Below are 11,577 nucleotides of genomic sequence, written 5' to 3'. Positions count from 1 at the left end.
ATCATGATCATTACGTGCTTTTAAAGTGCAATTACATTACTGACTTGATCATCCACGCTGTTAGTCATATAGGTCCCCGTGCTCGCGTCCCATTACCATTAAGAAACGGATCACACGGGACACGTCATATATAAGCCCTACAGATGAATTCGTGCATACTCACCTATGGAGATGGACTTTGGGGTGTTGCTTGATAACATGGGTATGCCATGTAGTGGGGACTATTTGTTAGATACTTACCTAATTACACTTTAATAATATCTAATGGCCATTCTGGTAGATTTTGATGCTTAAGTTTAGGTTGGACGATAATATCCTTGGTTGTTTTAGCTATTACATATGGGCTCAAAATTGTACACATGGTTGTGCATAGTTTTGATCATCTAACTCTAAGGTTTAAGTCAAGTTGGGGTGGAATGGCTCGGTAAAACCATAATGAAGCATGGTAAGGCGGCTTCAGGGCTTTGATGTGCGGGTTCCATTTAATAAAAGAAACTAATGAAATTGTCACGCCTTATTTGTCCCGGTAAGTATTAGGGCATAGTGGATAGCAATATCGGCAATCGCGGTTTTTGTGTTATTTGTTAATAATAAACATAAGTTGATTATTTAGTAAAAACAGTTGCCGGTTCTGATTTCATTGTACATCTTTTTCGGGACGAAAAAGGATAAGTGTGGGAATGTGATGTGTGAGTGAAATATCGTGTGTTAAATGAGTCATATCACATGTTTTGTGGGTTTATATACAAGGAACACAATTACTTTGAGTAGTTTTATGATTACAGGTGAGCGAAGCTTAAAGGATCTTAATTGGAACATATTAGATGGAATCTAAATGAAGATTTTATTGCATGGAATGATAGAGAAATTGAAGATGAAGACGTGGCCGAAAACGGTGCGTAAAATGGAGCTCTAACGAAGAAGTTATGGGCAAAAAAAGTGTGGGGGCTGTCACCGTAAAACAGAGTCTGATGACCGTAGGCTACGGTCCCATCGTAGCTTACGGTGGGAGACCGTAGGCTGCGGTGGCCTGGGCGGAAAAACGCGATTTTTAGGTTTTTATTGACTATTTTAAGCCCGGTTCAACCCTAGGCCGCCTATCTTCGATATCACAACATACTTGGACGTTTTTAGAGGCTCTTTCCACCTTTCTAACACATCTTAATCACCCGAATCATCTATGGTATCATCTATTCAAGAATCAAAGAAGCCATTCAAGATGCAAATGCTAGGCTAATCCACTCGTGACCATCTCCGGGTGTAGGGTTAAGTTGTTTATTGAATTGTTGGTACTCTAAACGTAACTTTTGGATTTTGTTTGTATGCTTAAAAGTGTTTTTGGTTATTGATTGATTTACAGTTTATCAGTTAAACGATTTGTGGTCATCAACAATTAGGATTAAGTTCTTAGTGTCATTGACCTAACTATCTTTAACCATAGAATTAATAATTCATCAATACCTAAACTTAACAATCAATTAGATTATTGTTTAACCGTGTCAATCAATTGGATTAGGTTCTAACGATCAACATAGTCAAACATTTAGTCTTTTGGCTTATTGATTCAAACAAACGTTATAACTCAATAGGTTTAATCGTCAATCTAATTTACTTCAAGACCTGAACCCTGGATATTGGTTACCCTTTTTATAATCGTTTACAAATCAAATTAATAGTCGTTTGTTTCAACAATTCTTATAAACCGCTTGACATCGTTTGTCCGCATAGTATAATTAGTTATTACAAATTGAACTAAATTAGCACTTTCCACTGATTCCCTGTGGATTCGACACCTTACTTGCCCTAGCTAGTGAAGGTATTTTACAAATGTTTTTGATTGACCTTTCGACATCGATCAGTGTTGCCTAGCAGAAGTCTATTCAAAATATTTAGGTATATCAAAAGTCGAGAATTAAACATCAGGTAGTCTTGTAAAATGTTTAAAATGAGAAAAAGTTAACTTACATCATTTGCTTATTAAAAACAAACTATGCCATAAAATGCTTCTAATGCTAACACGTTCACCTTTCAACATATGTCCTACTGATTACCTGTAAAACAGTTTTATAAAATACTTCAGCAATATATGTTGATGAACACGTTAACTCTAAACTCATATATAAACTTTTAGATCAACTCAAAACAAATCAGCGAACTTGATGACCGGCATACCAATTATATCACATAGCCAAACCATAAAGGCCATATAGACCAACTCAATGAGCAAGGGCTTGATGCTAAACATGGCGGGGTGTGCGTACCCTCTAACCATATCTGCATAAATCTAGAGAAGCGTATAAGTATCCTGAGAGCAAGCGACTACCAAAGTTTAGGGATTCGTAAACCTATGTAAACTTTGTTTAAATAACTAGTTTAAAAGTGTTTGTAAGGATTAAGCGTAAACCTTGGGTTTTAACACTCAAATTTTACCAATGGTATATATACCGTAATGAACGTAACATATACCGACTAAATTCGTGTAGACTCACCGTCGTATCGCTCAGGTTTTACCACACCCGGGTTTCAATGTTGGGATTTTACCAGCTGCCTTTGTTGCGCCAAATAAAAAAAACTAGTTCTTTCATATTAACGACCAGAAAACAAAACAGGTACCCGCTAAATTGATTTGTGAGAATGGACTTTATGTAATCAAGGATGATCCTCAAGCCTTGGTTGCATCTTCTAATATTTCAACTCGGGCCTCTTATGCATTATGGCATGCTAGTTTAGGCCACATATCATTTGATGTTATTTTCATTTTAAATAAGTTGGGTGTTTGTATTGTCAGTTACTTCAGTTTTACCCAAACCAACTATTTGTGCTCGTCAACTTTTAAAGAGTCGTCGTTTATCGTTTGAACCTAATTTAAATTATGCTTCGAATCCTTTAGATTTGATGCATTATGATTTGTGGGGATTGACATCCATTTTTCTAAGGATGTATGTTGATATTATGTTGCTTTTGTTGATGACTATTCCAAGTTTACATTGCTATATTCGGTATATGATTATACCCATTTTTATTAATCATACGCAAACACTGGAATTCGTAAATCACACTATCAAAAAAGATCGTTGAAAAAGAAATTGTGCTTTCCTTCAGTTTCCATGCCCGCACACACCTTAACTAAATGGGCGCTTCGAAAGAAAACATCGATATATTGTCGAAACTGATCTAGCAATGTTGTTTAATGTTCATGTTCCAGTATGTTACTGGGTCAATGCTTTTACCTCAGTGATATTCATTACTAGTCGATTGCCAACAACTTAACTGGATAATAAGGCGCCCTTTCAATTACTATTTTCTAAAAACTCGCAATATGTGAATCTTTGTACATATGGTTATCAAGCTTTCCCATATTTACAACACCATTCTAAGCATAAACTTAAACCTCGGAGTATTCCATGTGTTTTCATTGGTTATAGTGCACAACATAAATCTTATTGGTGTCTTGATGATCAAGTCACCTTTGGAGTACATATTACTACTTGCCATGCTTGGTTCAACGAAATGGTTTTCCCATTTCAAAGCTTGAAAACTTCAAACAACATTACCGCTTTGGATTTAACTACTTTTTTGAAGATACTAGTGATCCAATAATCTTACCGAACACCTCCACTAGACCTACAAACACTCCCATAGTCTAACCCTCTATTGAACCTATAAACACTCCCATAATCAATCACACAGATCCCCATCCATGCTCACTTCTCCTTCGTCGAGCTTACCATCTCACATCCAGGTATGTGCACAAATGAATCTCGAGATGCTACTCGTGAGTTTGAATCATATTTTAACATGATTATCACTAAATGAACAATATACTGAGATACTTGTATAGCTATGAAAGTAGTCTAATCCACATGTGCACTAATGACTCCGTTATTAGTTGCACATACTTTATAGGAGAATCAATTTTGTGAACAATTCTGAATCATACACTTCCAAAGATCATCACTTCATTAAAATCATTGGTTCGAGATTTGAAACTTTTCAAGAGAAAAAAAAATTAGTTTGATGTGAATGATGAGTTCATTTGGTAAAGAAAAAATGAGGTGATATGTAAGAAAACCTAGATCTATGATGGGTATGACGTAAGGAACTAAAATAAGATGAGTTAACTCACTCAAAAAGCTTGATGCCATGGAGAGCAAGTGTGTTATAGGAAGAGCGAGGAGAACATATATAGAGATGTAAAAGCATTATTCTCTTAAAATATATAGAATAAAGGGTTTTATAGCTTAGCTTAATTGTACTTTAATATTTTTCCATTTCATGATTGGTGGCCTTGCATGCTAGTGACGAGCAAACAGCTACGCGTACCAGTTAGGTTTGGTACCGGCTGGTATTTACCGAATTTTTACGTTCGGTACTGATACCATGTCAAACAAGTACTGCACCAAACATTTTTTATACCGTACAGCTTCCAAGTTTAAGGTAAATCAGGATCAAGATAGGTATTGGTCCGGTACCTAGCTCATCCCAGCTAATACCATCAAATTTGTGTAGATAATAAACCTAATCAAAATCAGATTAATCTCGAGATAGGGGGGTGTTTGGGATTCCTTATTTTACCTCCTTATAACTTTCATTAAGTTAGTAAATTACAACATTATAACTTATGAAACTTTTCCTCTAAAAATATAAGAAATCCCAAACACTTTATTACTTTTCAAAAAGTTAACAAGTTATAAGTTGGTGAAAATAAGCAATCCCAAACACCCCTAGATATGGCTTTATAACTGAATTATATTATTTTATGCCTAAGTTTAATATTATTGTAATAGTTCTATATTTTAAGTGTCTTTTTTCAATTGGGATTTTACCAATATAACGTTATGGGTTTAGACTTTTAGACCGAAAGCATTACATGTGCTATCTTGATGAGGTAACACGGGTTGTTTTTATTTATACCTTAGGTTGGCTTTCTTTACTTGTTCTTAAAACAAAAACCAATTAATTTGACTTGGCTATGAATATTGATATAGTGCTTAATATACATAAATCCTGTGTATATTTTATATAATATTTTAATAGTTTTTGTTTGGTTTTTATTAGAATTTGTATATTACTAACATATTTGAATAATGTAGGTTCCGGAGGTTTATCATGGTAAAAAAAGAGCAAAAAACGAGCAAAAACAAGTCAAACCGGTGAACCGGAGCATCAGAATTGAACTGAACCAGATCAGAATCGAACCGGACCGGTTTTGGCCACCCCCCCCCATCCGAAGCGCCGCGCGGTAGGGAGGCCAAATCCCACCACGCGGCGCCGTGGGCTCACCTTCCAGAAGTTTCTACGAATTTAGGTTTTTAGGCTTGATTATTCCTATTTAAAGACCCCTAAACTCAACCTTAAACATAACTTGAATACCCTGGTCGTTTTGGACGAATTGGGAGCTCAAGAGAGGATATTTCCGAGAGTTTGAAGGCCACGAATTAGCCGGCGAAGTGCTTATTATTCAAGGACGAAGACTCCGGATTTTATCGCCTTTAATCTTCCGTTCTTATTTATTTTCGCCATGATTTCGTTTAGCATTGTTTGTTTGATTTTATGATGTTAGGCAAAACATTATAGACTGCCTACGCTTATGATGAAGCTACTTTGACGTTGTGTTTTGATTTGGGATTTATTTATCATTATGGTTTTATGATTTAGTAAAATGTTTAATTATATTAAATTGATGCGTATGGATATTTAGGATTGTTTGATTAATTGTTATTATTCCATAGTTGCCTTGATTATTGTTTGTCATTATGATAGGTTGCTATTAAATCATCTACTTTGTGTTTTTGACTATTCTATGTTTGATTCGCGATTAGATCATAGGAATAATAATTATTAATTAAATAAACCTAAGTGTACTGCTAACCTAAATCTGTAAAGTGCTAGGTTATTGATAGATCTTTATTAGTTGATCTTGCTAGATTTAGTTCTTCGTAAGAAGTCCATCTAGGTTTGATTATTTAATTATTGTCTATTGAATCAATTATATATATTAAATTGCCTTTGATTTCCGCATTGTAAGGTAGGATTTCGTATAAAGGAACTAAGTCATAAATAATTAGGTGACCGTAAGGAAACTTGATTTTTAATACTGGTGTGCGTTAAAACTTATTAGAAACCCATAGGTGTCTCTTAAGAAGGGTCAGGGGTCCTGTTCGAGTTTTCTCTTAGTTGTCTATTTTAGGATCCTAGTCCAACTAAATATTTTCCTAATTAGTTAACAACTGAAATTTAGGGGATTCTAGCCTAGGTAGTTATCTCATCATCATCTGAATTAAGTCCAAGTTTTAAGTTTAGTCGTCTTTAGTTTTTTTAATTAGTTTAAATTAGTTTATTAGTAAAACCCCTCTTAAACAAATAATAAATAAATAATTCGTGTCTGTAGTAGAGTCTAATTTAGCTAGTTTACGTAATTAAAAGAGTCTTGTGGTTCGATATCCGGACTTACTTAGCTGTACTAGAGTCGACCGGTTCACTTGTCGGTTAGTAGGTTTAGTTTAGTTAAGAGTCTAAAATTTATTACTTAGTGTCTAGATTAGCATGTTTTTATTTAACTACTTTTAGCACATTAAATATTTATGTATTGGTTTCATCCCTATATTACTGGAGTTTATTTAAGTTTTTGTTTTTAGTTGTTTTGTTGTTTTATATATTGTAATATTGTTTTTATTTTGGTATATTGGTTTTATTAATCCCAACTAACGAATTGAAGATAATGATCATACCTTTTATCATATTTATTTCCACGGTCTGCTACTAACATAATTTTAATGTCGTTGGTTGCAGGTCGTCGAAAAAACATTTTTGGCCAGAAAACTCACTTATATTCTGGAAAACTCAACCTGGACACCACCACCCCCATTAACTGACTCACTACCAATCAGCCACCACCACTTGAGCATTTGAAAACTCACATTTTTCAGGTCAAGTTTTCTGACAAAAAAATGTAACTTGTCCGGCCAAAAGTGTTTTCTGACGACCTAAAAGTAACGTCATTGGGATTCTGTTAGTTGTGGACCGTTGGTAACAAATATTTTTAAAGATGGTACAGCCAGCAGTCAATTCGTGAGTTAAGGCTGGCAAGCATCAAAAGATAATATTTGAGATTAATACAAACTAATATACCTTTTATTTTTTAACATAGTTTTGTTTTTATTTAATACCTATATATATAGAGGAATGTTCCAATGAAAACCATGGTTTTCTAGAAAACTAATCAAATTAATCTAGACCATCTATTTATTAGATCAATCGTTGATAATGACTATGGCAATTGAGTAATTAAATTAAAACTAAAGGAGATTATTTAAAAAGATTAAGGGCAAATTTGGTAAACTATAAAACATTAATTACTGGGTATCCTACAAATCCTGATTCTCTCTCCTAACCATTTTGTTATTTTTATTTTCCTTCATCCTTTCATATTTGTATTGTCGGAAATAAGAATACGTATACGAGTGGCATCAAAAAAGAAAGAGAGAATTGTCAGAATAAAAAAATCAAAAAAATCAGAATGCAAACAAAAAGCAATGGTTTAACATCCAACTTTTGTTAAATAATAAATAACAGAAAGTTTTGTTACTAACTGTGTGTCGTTAAATTAGTTGTGTGATAAGTGTTTGGATAATATTTGGAATTGGAATTGTGAGTGGGTTGTGGGGCCCATAACCCCCTACATATACCCAACCCCTCCACCATTTCCTTCCTTTCACGACACACACACACACACTCAAGAACACACACTTTCTCTCTACATTCCGGATCCAAACCCTTGTAAAAAGAAGGAAGAATCTCGTGTGTAAACACCGTTTAAACAACAAGAACACGTCCAGATCTACGAGTTAGTCCAGATCTGAACCGAACCCAAAGCAAAAGGTAGGTTTCGGTTAAAGTGGTTAAGTTTTAAGTCGGTTTTGACATGCAAACTGATAGGATGATAGATCGGACTGTAAAATGTAAGAAAAGCATAAACTTGGTGAGTTATAACCTCACGGGTATGTTATAGGACAAAAGTTGATGTTCGGACCTCATAAAACACGGGTATACAAAGTTGGTACAACCCAAAACCTATAAAAAAGGTAAAATCGAGCCCTAAGGAAGGGTCATGGAGTAATTTGGCTTAAAATGGCAAAAAATGGAGAAAAGGAGGTATTTTCAGATAAGTCGATTTCGCATCGCACAGCCATGCGAAGCGAAATCAATATTTCGCATCGCACAGCCATGCGAAGCGAAAAAGGTCATGCGAAGCGAAAAGGTCATGCGAAGCGAAAAAGTCATGTGAAGCGAAATTCCATGCGAAGCGAAATTCTTCCATGCGAAATTTCATGAAATTCATTTTCTGATGCATTTGTGATAAAGGACTGTTAATGAAAATAAATTTTTTCCGAGCTAACCTAGCAACTCAACCCCAGCCAGGGGCTCTGCCCCCTGGACCCTGCTAGGGGCTGTCGCCCTTAGACCCAGCTACTAGGGGCCCTGCACCCCGGACCTCCGTTAGTTGAGGGTTTCATTAACTTAGATGTATGAAGTAGTAGTAATGGATAATTGACACACGTAATGTATTGTTCAGTTAGCTGTGCATAACTAAGGAAGGGCATTACCATTAACGGCGAGGGAAACTGACTCCAAGTGAGTTCTAGCCCCCTTTATCTGTTATGTTTTCGGGGCTGTGTGCATACTCCTATGTGGTAGATAATACACTTACTTGATTGGTAAAGTGTATGATACTTGTATGATTGTGTATTGACTGTATAGTTACATAATGATTGTATGAACGAGTATGTATATATATTTATAACTAGAAGATAGGTAAAGTATGCACGTGTGATAAAGGTATGGTTATTCGAGACAGAAGGGACCAGCCCCTCATAATACCTGAGATGATAGCGACCAGACCCTCATAATATCTGTGATGTTAGGGACCAGATCCTTATAATATCTGTGATGTTAGGGACCAGACCCTTATAATATCTGTGATGTTTAAGATAGAATAGCTTATGGTATACCATAGAGTTTTATGAAAGAAAGTATTTAAGAACGTATGCATGTATGTAAAGTATATATGAAAGAAGTAATAGTAAATAAGGTATGAATACGTATCTTCGGACACGTATGAGTATGGTGTGAATGTTATGTATGTTAATTGATCAACTAGAACTCACTCAGCATAGCTGACCTTTAGTATGCACGCAGGCAAATAGGTTGAGGGAGCTGGCTTGAGGAGGGACCCATGGCATGAACAGAAGAGACTGGCATCTATGAAGAAGTGTCATGAATGTTTTAATTAATGTTTATGGAAAGACAATTTATATGTTAAGAAAAAAATGAATGTTTTGTAATGTGATGTTTGAAGTCTTAAATTATTCCGCGAAATTTTTAATTAACTCTGATTTTAGAACTGTGTTTATGAGTAAATCCAACACCAAAGTAGGGTTACCGGGAATGGGCCTTACAAATGGACGAAAACTGTATCCTATTTTCCTATTATTAAAATAATTTAAGCTTTTATTGTTAATGTAATACACATATGTTACAAACAAGTTACATGATATTTAAATAATTTAAGCTTTTATTTTTATAGTGCATGTTAAAACAAAGTTTGTCATAGTAATAAACATATGTTACAAACAAAGTTACAAATTTATTTACACATATGTTTTTATACTAAAACTACATACTCTTGTTTATACGTTTACATATATGTACCCCTAGTATTTTTGAAATTTTGGAAAGGGTCATACTAAGATACATATATGTAAGTTAGTGATATACATATATATACAACTAAATTATTTACGTATATGTAAACTAATGATTTGTCCAGGCTTTTCTTTTAACAAAAAAATAAATATATTCAATCTAACTTAGTGATATACATATATGTACAACTAAATTATTTACGTATATGTAAACTAATGATTTGTCCAGGCTTTTCTTTTAACAAAAAATTAAATATATGCAATGTAACTTAGTGATATACATATATGTACAATTAAATTACGAAGTTACATATATGTAAACTAGCGTGTTGTTCATGCTCTTCTTCTAACAGAGAGTTAATATATGTAAATTAAACGGGTTCTTTATGTATAAGTAGGGTTACATGTATAACAGCAATGTTCTTGTTCATCATGTCTTTATAGCAAAATGAGCATATTCAAAACTGTTGAAAAAACATTAAAAAAAACGATCATAACAGTGTGTATAATTTATGTGTTTCACATGTCCGTTGGTCATACTAATCACACTAGGTGGAATGCCATTGCAACATATTTCTAAATAATAAGACCTCCATTGGTATATGTGCTGTGGTCTATTATAATATAACATTGGAAAAACTTGATACATATTTGAAAGCTATCTATTGGTCTAAATAAAGTTATAATTATATGTTTCATGGAAGTTAAATAAAGTGATAATTGTATGTTAAATATTTAACAAAATCCAATCAACGAATGCGTGAAAGATTATATTTGATATAAATAACTTTTTCAACATCTTCCGGAGAAAAATAAGGGAATACACTTGAATGAATTAAAACAGTATAAATAAATTTAAATCAAATTACTAAATCACCCTTGCATTAAAAATAAAAAAAAATAAAAAACATAATTTGTGATTGGTCTATAGAAATTCTCATAGTTTTTAAATTAAGGAGTGGTTCTCATTTGAACCCTCCCCTATATATATATATAGTGATGTGTGGGTGAAATAATGTGTGTTAAGTAAGTTACATCGTGTATTTTATGAGTTTATATGTCTTGGACACGATTACTTTGAGTGGTTTTACGTTTACAGGTGAGCGGAGCTTAAAGGAGCTAAATTGGCACATATGGGATGGAGTGGAAATTGAGATTTTATTTCATGTAATGATAGAGAATTTGAAGACGAAAACGGTGCGTAAAACGGAGCTGTAACGAAGAAGTTATGGGCAAAACAGTGCAGAGGGGCTGTTACCGTAAGGCAGTGACTGATGACCGTAGGCTAGAGATGGCAAAAAAACCGGTTGGGGAACCGGTTTACCGGTTTAAACCGGAAACCGGTTTTTACGAAAACCGGTTTTTTGACCGGTTTAGAAACCGCCGGTTCGTCTTTCGGTTACAAGTTCTAGATCCAAAACCGGTTAACGAACCGGTTAATGAAAAAACCGGTTTTTTTTATTAACCGGTTATGGAAAAACCGGTTAACCGGTATATAAAAAAACCGGTTTATAACGGCTATATGCCCGTTTTTTTTTGTACTACAAAATATAAAAAACAAATATTCGTATTTGAAACCGCGAAATTTAAAAAAAAAAAAAAAAAACCGGTTAATAAAAAAAACCGGTTAATAAAAAAACCGGTTTATTAACCGGTTCTAACCGGTTTCTAAACCGGTCCTAACCGGTTAGACCGGTAAGGGTTTTGACAGCAAAAAACCGGATATTAACCGGTCCGGTTATTAACCGAACCGGTTTTTTTCCGGGCCAAAAAAAAACCGGTCCGGTTAATAACCGAACCGGTTTTTTTAAAAAACCGGTTTGTGCACCTCTACCGTAGGCTACGGTCCCACCGTAGCTTACGGTAGGGAGAC

Source organism: Bidens hawaiensis, unplaced genomic scaffold, assembly GCF_021521415.1.
Source record: "Bidens hawaiensis isolate Kalapana, Puna unplaced genomic scaffold, B.hawaiensis_p1.1 tig00037205_1, whole genome shotgun sequence".
Lineage (NCBI taxonomy): Eukaryota > Viridiplantae > Streptophyta > Magnoliopsida > Asterales > Asteraceae > Bidens > Bidens hawaiensis.
Note: the sequence above shows the minus strand (reverse complement) of the source record.